Source organism: Eretmochelys imbricata, chromosome 14 (genome assembly GCF_965152235.1).
Source record: "Eretmochelys imbricata isolate rEreImb1 chromosome 14, rEreImb1.hap1, whole genome shotgun sequence".
NCBI lineage: Eukaryota > Metazoa > Chordata > Testudines > Cheloniidae > Eretmochelys > Eretmochelys imbricata.
The window spans coordinates 22,856,535-22,874,067 of NC_135585.1; the positions used below are offsets into that span (position 1 = coordinate 22,856,535).

The 17,533-nt window shown below is 47.4% G+C and overlaps 1 protein-coding gene across 1 annotated transcript in view; it reads right to left on the bottom strand.

Moving 5' to 3' along the window:
• The window catches only part of LOC144274740 (netrin-1), a 211,627-nt gene that overhangs the window by 12,656 nt on the left and 181,438 nt on the right, over nt 1-17,533 (bottom strand). The window lies entirely within an intron of this gene.

The window sequence follows — 17,533 nt, forward strand, 5'->3', positions numbered from 1 at the left end:
GCATCCCTCTGGCTGCCTTCGCCTGCTTGTTTGCTTTGGGCTTTGAAAAATCAGCTAGCCACCTTCTTCTTAACTTCTCCCCTAGCCCTGCATTTGCAAAACTGGCTGTTGCTTTCCAGGCTCCCAGCCGGTGGCGCAGGTACCCGGGCAGGCCCACTCCTAACTCAAGCTAGTGAAATCTGCAGGTGTGGTAGCTCAGGGTTAATTCCACAGGACAGCGCCTCGTTTGGGTCAGCAATGGGGATTCTTTCCTTAGACCATTTATGTACTCCTCTCTCAGGCAAAAGGCACACTGGCCTTGATGAGATGTCTGTCTGACTCAGGAATGAGTCAAACCAGAGTAAAGACTTTGTTTGTCTCCAAGGCCTGGTCTACACACACAGTTAGAATCATAGAATATCAGGGTTGGAAGGGACCTCAGGAGGTCATCTAGTCCAACCCCCTGCTCAAAGCAGGACCAATCCCCAATTAAATCATCCCAGCCAGGGCTTTGTCAAGCCTGCCTGGGTTTAACTAAAGATGGGGTGTGAAACTAATTCAATTAAACCGGTGCAGCTTTGTGCGTGGACGCTCTTAACTCGTTGGAAACCTGGTTTATAGCTGTTTGGCTTGCCGCTGCAAATTAACCAGTTTTGAACTGATACAAGTGTATCTACACACTGGTTTGCATTGGTTTCACTTAAATCCTGATTTAAGTGAAACCAATGCAAATTCCATCTATTGCCAGGCCTTTTGTTGTGGTTAAAGCTCTCAGAGATACAGCCCTGGAGAACGAAACGCTCTGCCTGAATACAGGACAGGTACAGCACGGGCGGCTGCAGGACCAGCCACCCACCTCTGCACTACAGCACTAACATGCCTCAGCCAGGATGGTGAGGGACTCTCCAGAGGTGGGAAGGATGCTCAGTTGTTATGGGCCATTCTGCCCTAGGTCCCTCTCAAGTTGTGGTGGCATGGACACCTCGCCGCTGGGAACTGAATCGAAACCACCGAATTTACTTTAGACACACCCTGAAACAGCCAACAGATGGCAATATGCTGCTGTGATCTTTGAACAGGGTAAGAACCGGCAGCCCCTCCCCTGTTAGCGCAGGTTACAGTTTCATGTGACATAGCTACTGACGTCCTCCAAAGGTCTGACTGAGGTCTTTGAACTACGAGGATGATGTGAGGACCGGATATGTCAATTAAAAAAATAGATTTTAAAAAAATGTTGGAGGCCATCATCATAAAACACCAAATGAAAGCAGCACTGTCAACCCCAAGAATTCAAAAAGCTTGAGTCAGGTCCTGAAAATCACGAGGTTGCCTTAAAAAAAATCAGGAAATTTTCAGATGTACCAATTTGGGATTCTTTTTATTTGCCTTCTGGTTCCTGAATCTTTAGGGTCCCTGTTTTTAAGCTTTTCTCCTTAGTTACGAGGCCTAGAAATTTACTACTTAAAAAACAAAAACACCCGCCGCCCCTCAAGGAGCTTCTGACATAATCACAGGACTCCAGAAGCTAGAGCTTTAAGAAAGGCATCAGATAGTGTGAGAGTTGGCAATACTGTAAAAGGGTAACATTTCCTAAAATGTTCGAGCTTCAATGTTCATCTTTAATGATAATGTTAAAAATAACAGGCTGAACTTACTTTTGGGTGGCGTGTGTGTGAATTTATTGCAGAGAAGGTCTTGGTATCTTGTGGAAAGAGTCTCCAAAGAACCCCAGATGGCAGGTACTTGATGGAAAATGCCACCATGCAAACTGGGGTGTCTAGCATCTCATTTTATTGTGAGTGATAACATATTAAGGGAAATGCACTGATTGCACAGGATTACTGCGATGCTTAATCAGTCAACGTTTGTAAAACACTCTGAGTGCCTCAGATGGAAGGTGCTGGTGAAGGCTAAAGTGTGGCTGGGGTGCATCCTGGAGAATCTCAGATGGGTTTTGCTTTTGCAAGCCCTAACCCAAACCCAGTGGTGGCTCAGGGCCAGGTTCCATGCTAAGTTCATGAGGGTTTGACCTGTTTTTATAAGTGACACAGGTACCAGTTTATTCACTAATAAGCCTGACTGTGGGCTACACCCAACTATCCTTGTGGTAGCTGGGCACCCCACAAACACTAATGTATTTACCCACATTGCACTCCTGTGCTGAAGGGACATATCATCCTTGTTTGATAGCTCAGGAACTGAACCACAGAGAGATCATGTGACTTGCCCAAGGTCACACAGGAAGCCAGTCAAGAGCCAGGATCTGAACCTAAATCTAGCCAACTTTAGTCCAGACCCTTATGTGCACCTGTTCGCTTTTCACTAACCAGGGTTGGGGAATGCAAATTCTGCTACCATTGAAGTCAATGGCTGTTTTGCCACAGATGGCAATAGCAGCAGAAACAAATCCCCTGTTCCTAGCTCATCTAAACTTTCCATGTTTAAGGGCAGTCCTGTCAGCTGGTTCTAGTTCCATCCTGCCTCTCCAGCAGCGTTCATACCAGTGTTGGAAGACGGCGTTTACGCTGCGGCATTGTTTTATTGGTTAGGTTCACCCGTGTCATACCAGTTTAATATCAGAGATTTATGAGGTTTAATCTCTTGCTGTTTGAGAGGGTGTGACCCATTCAGGCCCTTTCCTTTTCGCATGGTCTAATTCATTCGTGGGCCAGTTTTATTACAGCCCTGGAGGAGCAGGTTACCTCAGTGCTCCTCTCCCCCAGAATTTTCCTTTGTCACACAGCGTTCCAGAGCATATGGACGCAGTTATGCTGGGGATTTCACAGCCATTCACTCCCGCTCCATGGACCTTCCCCCTGCATTCAGAAATATGGTTTCTCCACAATAATACGGAGAAGAGGTCTCTCTTCTGGAGAGAGGCTTTATAAAAAGCAGAGGTATGGGTTATCCCCTGCCTCGCTCTCTCAGTCTGTCCCTAGGGGCCTCCTCAGAACGGATCGTTTTAGGTTTCTATGTGGAATACTTTTTAAAAGTTGCCTTTTCAAAACATATTTTGATTTTTCCATGTGCCGCTGCCAAGATGCCTTTCAACAAAGGGGTGGCTAACCGAAGTTTCAGCGAAGGAAGGATTTTTCCAAGAAAGGGCAGAGTGAGAAGATGATCTCACCTTTTCGAATAGGATCCCACCGTCTCCCCCTAGCCCCTCTTCCAAATGTTGATTGGGAAGGGACTGGTGAGTCAAGGGAGTGGGGGTCGGCCAGCTGCCGGGCAGCATGGTATGCAATGGCAGTCAAGTGATTTGCTGGTGGAAGGCTTCCCCCTGTCCCACTAATTCCTCTTGCTCCCCTGGGTGTGCTAAAGGGATGTGGGTGTTGGGGGGGTCACTTCCTGCTACACTCGGAAAGGGGCTGAGCTCTCTGCTCTCAAGGAGTTTGCTGCATGGTGCACAGGGAGGACAGCTTTGGCTTTTGCTTTAAGAAGGGGCTTGTGGTTGCCTCCCTTTCCTGGGCAAGCGAAACTGTTCAAAGCCAAAGAGAACTCGCAGGCAAGGCTGGATAGCCCCCGAGATGTCAGTGGGAGTGGACAGCATCGGGTCCCTCTGGAGAGGCAGGAGGAAGGGTTCATTCCTAGTTTGGTGACACTGTTCACACTGGGATCCCCATGAAGAGGCTACAAATCTGCTCTCTCTGGTTTCAGTTGTGCAGGATCGGGTCCATGCTGGGGCAAAGGGAACCCTCCCAAGCGAGGTCAGAAGGACTGTGAACAAGAAGTCTCAATGCCCAGGGTTCCTGGGGGTAGATTTATTTTTGCATTTGGAGAGGAAGGGAGGGGGGGTGAGAGAGAGAGAGAGGAAGGGAGAGGGAGAGGGAGAGAATGTATAATGCACATGTCCGAAAGAATTAAGAGATTAACAGCTCTGGAAATTGAAACCCTCTGTTTATTCACAGGCCAGGTGTGGTGCAGCACAAACATACCAAGGGGCAGTTAATCTTTCCTTCCTTGGCCTCCTAATGACCTCAGCTTTGACCTGGAGGTGCTACCTTCTCTAGAGGTCAATACCCATTCACTTTCTATGCTGACCCAGGCCTGTCCTCAGCCCCTCCAAAGCCACCAATTAGCCCATATCCTATTGTGCTAGGGAATGGAGCCGGGAATCCCTACAAATTCAGCCTGTGGTTTTGCTTTCTCCTTCATGGCTGCTCAGGGTTTGGCTTCACTGGGCCCGGTGCCAGAGCCTTCAGGTGAGGACAGAGCGTCTGGGACTGCCAAAGAGATTGTAATGGAGATTCCGAAGCTGAGCTGGAAATGACAGTATGCTTCCCTCCTCGGAGAGCGGAACAGCCAGAGACTCGAGGGATGGAAAAGGGCTATTTAATCCCGTCCATCTCCCTGCCAGCGCCAGACTGGCCTGTCCAGTTCTGTGCTATGTGGGCCAGGCAACAGGGGGATCCCTTAGGAAACTTATTCCACGGGAAGTTTATATTCAGTCTAAAAGTCTCCATACTTCACTAAATTATTCCTCTGCCTCTTTGGACTTCAGACCCTTCTAATACCTGCAGATTGTTACTGTGCTTCACGCTATGAGGATTTACCTCCTTCAGCTTGGCCACATGAAGCCATAACCACTTTGGGTTTCTCTTCTCTGAACTCCCTCCAACTTGCCTATATCTTTTAGTAAATAGTTGCCCAGAAATGATCATCACAATTGGCCCAATTCTCTTCTCCCTCCCAGCAGTGTAAAACTGCAGTAACTCCACTAAAGCCCATGGTAAGAATAGAATCAGGCTAATATTCCAGAGCTGCAGAGAGAAGGGCCTCGGGCTTCCCTGCTTTGTGATGGTGTGTGCCTCTGTATCTGCATCCCCAAAACTAGACTAGCCCTTTTTCTTTTGGCAGCTGCTATTTCTCCCCACATCTATGAGCAGCTGGGTTCCAAACTGAATCTCGTGGTGATCTTTCTTGCTCAAATCTCGAACAGCCTTGGCCAGGGCCGGCTTTACCGTTTTTGCCGCCCCAAGCAGTGAAAAAAACTGTCGCCAACTAATTGCCGCCACGGATGGCAAAGGGAAGAAGCTACCGCTGAATTGCTGCCGCGGCCGGCGGAACAGAGAAGCTGCCACCGAATTGCCGCCGCAATGGAAACACTGCCATCCCTTTCTGACTGCCGCCCCAAGCACCTGCTTGGAACCTTGGTGCCTGGAGCTGGCCCTGGCCTTGGCCCAGATCTTCAATGGTATTAGGTACCGAATTCCCGTTTTTCAATAGGAGTGAGACACCTAAATACCTTTGAGGATCGGGATCCTTAGCCATTGCCCACTGATGCCAGTAATGAAACTCCCACTGACTTTCATAGGCCCTACCTCCCTTTGTGTTATTTTGCTCCCTTCACTGCTCCTTCACAGAGTCATAGTCATAGATCCCAGGGCCAGAAAGGCCCATGTGATCATTTACACAAAGGCCTACATTCTTTGTTCCTAGATGTATATATTTACATTTAGCTATAGTAAAATGCATAGTGTTTCCTTGCAGCTAGTTTATTAAACAATCCAGATTGTTCTTTATCACTGATGCATCATCTTCATTATTTACTCCTCTCCCAATTTGTGTCATCTACAGACTTTATCCATGATGATTTTATGTTTTTTTCCACGGCATTGATAAAAATGTTAAATAGCGTAGGGCCAAGAACCAATTCCTGTGGGACTCAACTAGAAACACGCAGTTTACACTTAGATTTTGAGACATATTGGTTAGTGAGCTTTTAATGTGTATCATGTTAGTTTCGTATCTGTCTAGTTTTTTATCAGAATATCATGTGCTACCAAGTCAAACACCTTGCCAAAGTCTGTGCCCTGGTCTATACTAGGACTTTAGGTCGAATTTAGCAGCGTTAAATCGATGTAAACCCACACCCGTCCACACGATGAAGCCCTTTATTTCGACTTAAAGGGCTCTTAAAATCGATTTCCTTACTCCACCCCTGACAAGTGGATTAGCGCTTAAATCGGCCTTGCCGGCTCGAATTTGGGGTACTGTGGACACAATTCGACGGTATTGGCCTCTGGGAGCTATCCCAGAGTGCTCCATTGTGACTGCTCTGGACAGCACTCTCAACTCAGATGCACTGGCCAGGTAGACAGGAAAAGAACCGCGAACTTTTGAATCTCATTTCCTGTTTGGCCAGCGTGGCAAGCTGCAGGTGACCATGCAGAGCTCATCAGCAGAACTGACCATGATGGAGTCCCAGAATCGCAAAAGAGCTCCAGCATGGACCGAACGAGAGGTACGGGATCTGATCGCTGTTTGGGGAGAGGAATCCGTGCTATCAGAACTCGGTTCCAGTTTTCGAAATGCCAAAACCTTTGTCAAAATCTCCCAGGGCATGAAGGACAGAGGCCATAACAGGAACCTGAAGCAGTGCCGCGTGAAACTTAAGGAGCTGAGGCAAGCCTACCAGAAAACCAGAGAGGCGAACGGCCGCTCCGGGTCAGAGCCCCAAACATGCCGCTTCTATGATGAGCTGCATGCCATTTTAGGGGGTTCAGCCACCACGATCCCAGCCGTGTTATTTGACTTCTTCAATGGAGATGGAGGAAACACAGAAGCAGGTTTTGGGGACGAAGAAGAAGAAGATGATGATGAGGAGGAGGTTGTAGATAGCTCAGAGCAAGCAAGCGGAGAAACCGGTTTTCCCGACAGCCAGGAACTGTTTCTCACCCTCGACCTGGAGCCAGTACCCCCTGAACCCACCCAAGGCTGCTTCCTGGACCCGGCAGGTGGAGAAGGGACCTCCGGTGAATGTACCTTTTAAAATACTATACATGGTTTAAAAGCAAGCATGTGAAAGGATTACTTTGCCCTGGCATTCACGGCTCTCCTGGATGTACTCCCAAAGCCTTTGCAAAAGGTTTCTGGGGAGGGCAGCCTTATTGCATCCTTCATGGTAGGACACTTTACCACTCCAGGCCAGTAACACGTACTCGGGAATCACTGTACAACAAAGTATTGCAGTGTATGTTTGCTGGCGTTCGAACAACATCCGTTCTTTATCTCTCTGTGTTATCCTCAGGAGAGTGAGATATAATTCATGGTCACCTGGTTGAAATAGAGTGCTTTTCTTCAGGGGACACTCAGAGGAGCCCGCTCCTGCTGGGCTGTTTGCCTGTGGCTAAACAGAAATGTTCCCCGCTGTTAGCCACGGGGAGGGGGGAAGGTTGAGGGGGTAGTCACGCGGTGGGGAGAGGCAAAATGCGACCTTGTAACGAAAGCACATGTGCTATGTATGTAATGTTAACAGCAAGATTTACCCTGAAAGAGTGTAGCCACTGTTTTATAAAATGTGTCTTTTTAAATACCGCTGTCCCTTTTTTTTCTCCACCAGCTGCATGTGTTTCACAGGATCTTCTCCTTCCCAGAGGCTAGTGAAGCTTAGAAAGAAAAAAAAACGCACTCGTGATGAAATGTTCTCTGAGCTCATGCTGTCCTCCCGCACTGACAGAGCACAGACGAATGCGTGGAGGCAAATAATGTCAGAGTGCAGGAAAGCACAAAATGACCAGGAGGAGAGGTGGCGGGCTGAAGAGAGTAAGTGGTGGGCTGAAGACAGAGCTGAAGCTCAAATGTGGCGGCAGCGTGATGAGAGGAGGCAGGATTCAATGCTGAGGGCTACAGCCCCTGTGTAACCAACAACCCTCCTCCCCAAGTTCCATAGCCTCCACACCCAGACGCCCAAGAACGCGGCGGGGGGGCCTCCGGCCAACCAGCCACTCCACCACAGAGGATTGCCCAAAAAAAAGAAGGCTGGCATTCAATGAATTTTAAAGTTGTAAACTTTTAAAGTGCTGTGTGGCATTTTCCTTCCCTCCTCCACCACCCCTCCTGGGCTACCTTGGTAGTCATCCCCCTATTTGTGTGATGAATGAATAAAGAATGCATGAATGTGAAGCAACAATGACTTTATTGCCTCTGCAAGCGGTGATCGAAGGGAGGAGGGGAGGGTGGCTAGCTTACAGGGAAGTAGAGTGAACCAAGGGGCGGGGGGTTTCATCAAGGAGAAACAAATAGAACTTTCACACCGTAGCCTGGCCAGTCATGAAACTGGTTTTCAAAGCTTCTCTGATGCGTACCGCACCCTCCTGTGCTCTTCTAACCGCCCTGGTGTCTGGCTGCGCGTAACCAGCAGCCAGGCGATTTGCCTCAACCTCCCACCCTGCCATAAACGTCTCCCCCTTACTCTCACAGATATTGTGGAGCACACAGCAAGCAGTAATAACAGTGGGAATATTGGTTTCGCTGAGGTCTAAGCGAGTCAGTAAACTGCGCCAGCGCGCCTTTAAACGTCCAAATGCACATTCTACCACCATTCTGCACTTGCTCAGCCTGTAGTTGAACAGCTCCTGACTACTGTCCAGACTGCCTGTGTACGGCTTCATGAGCCATGGCATTAAGGGGTAGGCTGGGTCCCCAAGGATAACTATAGGCATTTCAACATCCCCAACAGTTATTTTCTGGTCTGGGAATAAAGTCCCTTCCTGCAGCTTTTGAAACAGACCAGAGTTCCTGAAGATGCGAGCGTCATGTACCTTTCCCGGCCATCCCACGTTGATGTTGGTGAAACGTCCCTTGTGATCCACCAGAGCTTGCAGCACTATCGAAAAGTACCCCTTGCGGTTTATGTACTCGGCGGCTTGGTGCTCCGGTGCCAAGATAGGGATATGGGTTCCGTCTATGGCCCCACCACAGTTAGGGAATCCCATTGCAGCAAAGCCATCCACTATGACCTGCACATTTCCCAGGGTCACTACCCTTGATATCAGCAGATCTTTGATTGCGTGGGCTACTTGCATCACAGCAGCCCCAACAGTAGATTTGCCCACTCCAAATTGATTCCCAACTGACCGGTAGCTGTCTGGCGTTGCAAGCTTCCACAGGGCTATTGCCACTCACTTCTCAACTGTGAGGGCTGCTCTCATCTTCATATTCATGCGCTTCAGGGCAGGGGAAAGCAAGTCACAAAGTTCCATGAAAGTGCCCTTACGCATGCGAAAGTTTCGCAGCCACTGGGAATCGTCCCAGACCTGCAACACTATACGGTCCCACCAGTCTGTGCTTGTTTCCCGAGCCCAGAATTGGCGTTCTACAGCATGAACCTGCCCCATTAGCACCATGATGCATGCATTGGCAGGGCCCATGCTTTCAGAGAAATCTGTGTCCATGTCCTGATCACTCACGTGACCGCGCTGACGTCACCTCCTTGCCCGGTATCGCTTTGCCAGGTTCTGGTGCTGTATATACTGCTGGATAATGCGTGTGATGTTGAATGTGCTCCTAATTGCCAAAGTGAGCTGAGCGACCTCCATGCTTGCCTTGGTATGGCGTCCGCACAGTAAAAAGGCGCGGAACGATTGTCTGCCGTTGCTCTGACGGAGGGAGGGGCGACTGACGACATGGCTTACAGGGTTGGCTTCAGGGAGCTAAAATCAACAAAGGGGGTGGCTTTACATCAAGGAGTATTTCAGGCAGGACTTCACGGAGGGTTCCAGTAAGAAATGTGCACCTAAGTTATTGTTCTTATTGGTACAAGGAGGTTAGTCTGGCCTCTGATTGATACATGGCTAGATTTACCTCGCTGCACCTTCCCTGTGAGTGACTGCAGTGTGACCTAGAGGAATGAGCCCCCTAGATCGGGGAGGAGGCAAAGGAGTACAAAACAAATCTGGTCTATTTCTTGTTTTGATCCACTCCATCTATCTTTTACATCTTTGGCTGGCAGCAGACAGTGCAGAAGGACTGCATGCCATCCACATCTCATGGCTGCTCGGCAGAAGACGGTGCAGTAGGACTGCTAGCAATCCGTATCGCCTGCCTGCTCACCATAAGACGGTTCAATAGGACTGACTGCAGGACTAAAGAGAATGACCTGGTCAAGTAACTCCAAATTTAGTCCCTGCGCCCATGTCTGCCCAGGCGCTCCCAGCCGATGTGGCCAGGAGCACCTCAGACACGACGCTGACGGCTACCAGTCGTATTGCACCGTCTGCTGCCACAAGGCAAGGGGTTGCTGCTACTGTGTAGCAATGCCATCCCGCGTCTGCCAGCACCCAGGAGACATAGGGTGACGGTTACCTGAGCGGGCTCCATGCTTGCCGTGGTATGGTGTCTGCACAGGTAACTCAGGAAAAAAGGCGCAAAACGATTGTCTGCCCTTGCTTTCATGGAGGGAGGGAGGGAACGGGGGCCTGATGATATGTACCCAGAACCACCCGCGACAATGTTTTAGCCCCATCAGGCATTGGGATCTCAACCCAGAATTCCAATGGGCAGCGGAGACTGCGGGAACTGTGGGATAGCTATCCACAGTGCAACGCTCCGGAAGTCGACTCTAGCCTCGGTACTGTGGAAGCACTCCGCCGAGTTAATGCACTTAATGCACTTAGAGCATTTTCTGTGGGGACACACACACTCGAATATATAAAACCGATTTCTAAAAAACCGACTTCTATAAATTTGACCTTATTCCGTAGTGTAGACATACCCTGGGTATATTACATCAATACTATTACTGTTAGCAGCCAAACTTCAGAAATAGACATCAAGTTGACATATTTATTTTCCATAAACCCGTCTTGACTGGAATTAGTGATATTATCCTCCTTTAATTCTCTATTAATCGAGTCCTCTCACCTGCTTAATGCTGTCAGTGAATGCTTCAACATATCCAGTAGCTCTAGCTGCTTGGGCTCAGCCCCTTGGAGCGGGAGGCAGTTTAACATAGTTCCTGTTCATCACTAGTTAGGCACAGACAGGAAAACCAAGGCTTGAAATGTAGGGATCTAAATAAGTGGCTGGCTTTTCAGAGGTGCTGAGCACCCATCACTCCTTCAGGTCTAATACTGATGCCAGGTACCTGATCCAGGTTCCCAGTTGTAATGGCAGAAAGGCAGATTCTCTAGTGATGCTGATGCAGCCAGCAGCATCCTGGACAAGTGTAGCTCGAAATTCTCACTGGTGACCACAGAACTGCTGCCTGAGATCTCCATGGGCTTGGAGTCAGGCATCAATGCTCACCCTGGAGTCACATGGGCAGAAACTTCCCTGGGCCAAATTCCCTGTCCAGTTATGATTGCTTTGTGTGTCTCCCATAGGGAAAAGCAGCTTTAAAGCTAGCTTAACTGGACAGTGTAGGATTCCTCTTGGATTGGGGAACCCTCCACAATGTAAAGCTAGCAAAGCAGCTCCAATGCTCCCCCCACTACCCAGCATTTGAGGCCAGGCTGGGGAATCTCAACACCTCTCTGATCCTAGATTTGGGATTGGCCCTCTGAGACCACAAGCAGCTGGAGTAAAGTAGAGCAACCCTGAGGCTAATCTAATTTGCCCAGGCAGTAGCCTGGTGGTCAGACAGCTCTGAATGGAGTAGGCACAAAGGGCGGCTTAAAGAATGGCTCAATACTTGAATCTGATGGGGGATTGCATCACATTCTAGTGCTGAGCACAACTCGGTTGGACCAGAGTATCTGGTCTAAGACCAGGCCTATGCTTTTACTAGTACAGCAATGTTGGTTGAGGGGAGGGGGGGAGATTTTTTTTCTACATTACTATACTGGCACAAGCTTTAGTGTGATGCAGTTATGCAAGCCTGAAAGGGCTTTTACTGGCATAGCTTAATCTGCTTGCTGCCTGGTATCAGCATTACCGGCAAAATAACTTTTTCACCAGTAACCACACCTGCACTAGGAGCGTTAGCTGGTGTAGCTATAGAGGTGGAACTAAACTGGCAAACCTTTACTAGTGTAGACCTGGCCTATGCCACTGTGAATAAACAGAAGACAAATGGAGCTGCAGCAGACCAAGTACATTTGACTCCAGGGGCTGGCCTGCAGAGAAGGCTGCACCTCCATTAGAATAGAAACCCAGGGTGTAATTCTCCTTTCCCTTGCACGTTGCGTGTCATTCACCCCTGTGGAAAGTGGGAGTAAAATGCTATCCGGTCAGAATCCTCTTCTCACTCACACCATAGTGCGAGTGTCCCACACCCTCTTTGCACAACTGAGAACGACCACACAAGGTGCAAAGCAGCTGAGAAGTAATCTCTGCCATGCACTTCTTCACTAGGCCAGGAAGATGGGGGGAGGGCGTTCTCCTCACCAACTTCATCCCCAAACCTAGATACCCTCACAAACCCAAGGCTTCCTAGTACATCGCTTACAAAGCCCTGAGCTCAGAAAGTTTAACCTCCCAGTTTACCAGCTCGGTCTTGTTTTCTGTGTAACAGGGATTTAGCAAAGTCATTAACTAATTCCACTTAGTAGTAAAGTAAAAAGAATTTTGTTCTACCCCAAGTCTCATTGAGGTTTAAATTGAAGTTGAGTCCCTCTTACATGGCTTAGCTCAAAATATTTGTACAGAATATACTTTGCGGGAAACAGCCTTTTTTAAAAAAAGCACAAATAGATAAAAATAAATAAATAAAAAGATCTGCTTTGAGTCACTGAATTAAAAAGGAAGATAAAAAGCCCTATTGAACAGAGCTATCCAGATGATAGCTTCCCGCTTTAGCTCACAAGAGAAGTAACCATGTTCAACCTAATTAGGGCCTTTTAGGACATTCAGAGCTGCTATCATTCTGTAAAGTTGAGGCAAACTGTTTCCTAATTGGCTTCCCGCTTGGGTGTCAGTCAAAAAGTCTTTATTATCACTCCGGGCGCCTTTTCAATCCTTTATTCCCTCCTGGAATGTTTCGGAAGCTGGGCTGCCCTCACCTAATGCATGCTTACAAGGCCCCGCCAGCATGAGTGCCGGCTAGCCTATGTGGCTGGGATTGCTCTCCCCCACCCTCTTCTCCTTGTTTCATATCCAAGGAGTACACATTTTGACACCCTTGGATGTTCCTTCATTTGACTTGATACCGTTTGGTACGTTCACTCAGACACCACTGATTGAAAAAGTAGAGTCCCAAATGTTCTTTAGCCCCAACTAAGATGATCTACTGACCGTAGGCCTGTTTGGGCATGGGAAACTGGTATGAACTGCATTATGGGTGTGATCCTGGGGGGCACTGAGCACCTCCACTTCAGAGCCCCTTCAGTGGAAGTGAAGGGATGCTCCACTTCCCAGCAGGGTCTCAGCACGTCACAGGATAGGATCGGAACCCAACCCCTACACAAACTTCCTTGGGACGTTGTTGGGTTGTTGTGGTTTTTTTAAACAAATGTTGCCACTGGATGGAACAAAAAATAAACAAAATATTGCAACTTCCAAAGCTCCCTCTTTCTTCCTATGCATCCCGCTAGGATGCTTCATTGCAAGTATAGGTTTTTGTACTGTTCTATACAGGTTTTCATATAGTCTTCACAACTGTAGTATCTGACAAGAGGTTTCCCCCTTAAAGCAATAGCATGAGATTCTTGAAGCCTAAAACTTCAGTTCTTCTTTTAAAAAATGTTTCACAAAAACCTAATAGAGATTTTTTTAAAAAAATAAATAAATAAAAACAAGATTTTTGGGGGGTGAAACAACCCTAACCATTGCCATGCTGTAAAATTCCTACACTGCAAGACTCTGCTAGTGCGTGAGAACCAGGATCTGTAACTGACTGGAAATGATGTTGAAACTAACTTGTGAAATGCAAAAAGTCAACACACAGCTTCAAAGCTGAAAAGTGCATGTGATGTTTAAAATTATTTCCCTGTAATAAGTGAAGGCGCTACTTGTAAGTAACACTAAGGAAGACATTTGTGGCAGATTTTAAAATAGGATTTCAACTCCCTGGGGCTCGTGTATCAGTGGGAGCAGAATTTGGCAGGGTCCTTTTTAATAATTCTGTAGTGAATGCATTCCAGCCCTGCCTGTTCATTGTTGCAGAATGGGAATGGTCTCGCATTTAAACTTCAGAACACATTTGCCATGTGGTATAAAGCAAGAATAAACAGGCAGATTTTGCATTCAAACCCTGCACGGTGGGACTGGCTGGGAAAGTCTTGATTGCTGCTGTTTCAAAGTTTGCCCTCTCCCCCCCCCTTCCCCATGTTAGAAAACAAAGATTATAAATTATTCAGGGTTTAATTCTGTAAATGCACGATGGAATTTTATTTCAGAGGGAGGGAGGATGGGTGAGAGCTGGGGGGGGGGGTGGAAGAGGAGGTGAGTATATGTACAAGAACAGGGCCCTCTTCTTACTGCCCCTCTGTGCGCGCTTGATCCCGTGAGTTCACATGAAGCTGTCAGAATACAAAGCCAAAGCAGAGCATCTCAGAACACAGAAATTTCTGCCACTGCCAGGAATTCCCTTGTATGAAAAAGATGTTGTGAAGGAGTGTTAAATGGAAATTAGTTCTGCGTTTGCAAACACTTCCAGGATGTGCCGGGCGGCTGGTGTGACTACACGTTCCGAACGAGGAGGAGGAGGTGCCATTACCACTGCTGCTGGAAACTTTGATACAGAGAGGATGCCTTTTTATTTTTTTTCCAGAGGCCTCCAGCATTCAGCTTAGCTCATCGGGGCTTGCTCCAGGCATCACATTAAAAACTGGCCCCGGATTGACACAGCAACAGTTTGAAATCAACATGTACAAGTATGCTGATCAGCCCCAAACATGACACGGGTAGGGTACGGGGCTTGGACGATAATATCTTAGCCCCCCAGCGAGGGAGACAATGGGATGGGGATACAATGCGCCACTTGTGGTGAATGGGAGGAGTGGGGATGAAATCAAGACACCCACAGAAATAAAACATGGCCAAAGAGTGTCTTGTAATTACTTCATTATTCATTGAAGACCTGATTTTAAAATATGCCTGGTACATCTCTAGGAGCATGTACAATACTGAACCTAACAGGCAACGATTACAAACAAAAGGCCCTAATAAATACCCTAGGCCAGCTCCTAAGTGGATTAGCACTGTTGAGATCACTGGAGCAGTGTATGCAATGCATGCGTGTGTGCCCCTGAACCAGCTGTGCCCATAGGAGGATTCCATCTGGCCCCCAAACGCACCTGGAGGATGCCATGTTCTCGACCTACATGGCAGGCTACGCACAGTGTGGGCTTGTATCACATGGGCGAGGTCATGCTGCAGGGAGGATGCCATTTTGCATGCCCATGTAGAACTGCATGCCTGACTAAAAATGTCGGGCCCTGCCCCTGCAATGTGCTGAGTTTCACCAGCTGCGGATCTGAACACTTTTACATAGTGTATTATACATCAGTCCACTCCCCCGCTACATACAGGCAACAGCCAGTGCGTAGAGATGGACTCTGAAGATCAATATACACAGGAGGCTGATTCTCATTTAGACAAAGGCCTCTTTACCCCACTCAAGCAGCATCAAGGGGCTTTAAAGTGAATACAACTGTAATTCACACACACTTTAAGTCTTCTTTACTCTGCCAGAGTGAGGTAAAGGGGCTTCCGTTTAAGGGAGAAGGTGGCCCAGCTCTGCCAGGGCCCAATTCAGTTTCCATTACAGTCAACGGGAAGATTCCCATTGACCTCAATAGAAGTTGGCTCAGGGCCTCATCCTAGTGAGGAAAGTGAATTCAGGACTGCAGAGGCCTTGACTGCACACAGCCTGCTGCCCCCAGTCTCCCACCCTAATAGGAAAGCCCCCATGGAATTAAACAGAAAATGATCAATTATCTGTAGGATTTTTGGACTATCCTATAAAATGTAATAGCATATTAGATCCCTAATGTAAAATTCCATGGGTGACTTTAAAAAAAAACAACCCTATAGAAATGGTCTCAGTCCCTGTAGGCATGTTTGAAGTCATTGCTACAAACTTCAGTTACATTTCTACAGAGCCCTATTGATTCCATCCCTAACAGATTGCACGGGAATTTTCCATCAATCTGATTCCTAGCACCTAGAATACCCCCAGCTAATTGCAACTGCAATGGCAACACTTGGGAAGCAGGGCTGATGTTCCCAAAAGCCAAGACTCAAACAGATTCTAACCTCATTTAACTTCAGCTAAGCCCACAGTAAGTCTGTTTACTTCTTTGGAGACCCCTCAGTGAAATGCTACCAGAGTATCTAGGATCAGAATGAGGCCCATTGGGCTCCATAGATGAGACTCAACACTTTGAATTGCATCTGACACTGGCCCAAGAACTTGTCAAAGATATTGATGATGTAATTAAATTACAGCTCCATTACAAACTTCTTTTTGTAAAGATATCTTCATGACCAAGGATCTAAGCATCAACCTATCATTAAAGGGTACAAGAAACACAAAGGGTTGATGTTTGGCTCAATACAGAAGTAAAATTCTATGGTCTGTGTTTATAGACTACATGAGCTCAGAGTCTCTTCTGTCCTTAAAAATCTATGATACCTCTCTCACATACACTAGTGTGAATCAGGAGTAACTCCATAGAAGTCACTGGCAAAACTAGTGTTACAAATGAATCAGACCGTTTAGCGTAAGTATATCAGTTCCATCTGGTATTTAGCTGTGACTCTTATACCTTTCCCAGACCCGAAGAAGAGCTCTGTGTAGCTTGAAAGTTTGTCTCTCTCACCAACAGAAGTTGGTCCAATAAAGCTTGTCCCCTACATTTTAGGGGCAGATAGTTTAGCTTAGGATCTCATTGGGTTCATTTTATCTACATTAAATCAAAATAAAAAACAAAAGTGTGTAACCAACAGCTAACCCTTAGGGGCCAGGCTCTTGCTGGTATTAACTGGCACGGCAACATTGACTGCAGGGGCCTCTGTACTGCTACGTCATGCAATGTGACGCATCACTTCCCCTCTTGCCAAATTATCTCGCTACTCTGCCCAGGAAGTGCCCGAGTGTAGGAAGTTAGGGCTTTGGAAGTGGAAAAGCATGGATGATCTTAACCTTTGAAGCTGGGCTTTTGATTAGATGTTCCCATCTGATCTGGAAAACTGTAACTTTCCAGACAAATGAGATGGGAGAGCTTTTGATTGTGCAAGGTCTGACTTTCCCAATGAACTGAACGCCATCCTAGCTTGAACAATCATTAAAATCCTACTGCATGAAACACACAGTATTCTCTTGCTAAGACACAGCCGACCGGTCACTGTGTCTGCAGACATTTCTCTTCCCCTACCCCTTGTTTCAGTCACTCTGAAAATTGCTAAGCACTAACGATAACCTGTAGCATGGAGCCCAAACCATGAGACTTCCGTGCTATGGGGAGAGTTGTGCCTGGTGTAGCTGGATGGGGAAGCGTATATGCACTCAAATGACAAAGCAGCTTTGGCCATCTGTTTTCCAAAGCCTAAAACAATTTTTAAAAGGTCACTGCCATAACTGAGTATGCAACATTTGGGCTGAGGCGTGGGCATGGCTGCAGGGGACTCTAGGTAACAGAGAATGCAGTGCTGGGCTGGGCAAGGACCCTGGGGAAATGGTATTCACTGTTCATTGTACATACTTTTAAAGCATCACTGTGTGTTTTAGAAGTGTCATTGCACACACATGCATCACTGCGATTTAGAGCCTTGCTTAGGGCGGCTGATTTCATCTCTAAACCATAGGAAAATAATGCCTAAAATACAGGTTACAATAAACTCAGAGCATGGGGCAGGAAGGAGCAGAGATTGCACTAGAGCAGAGATGAAG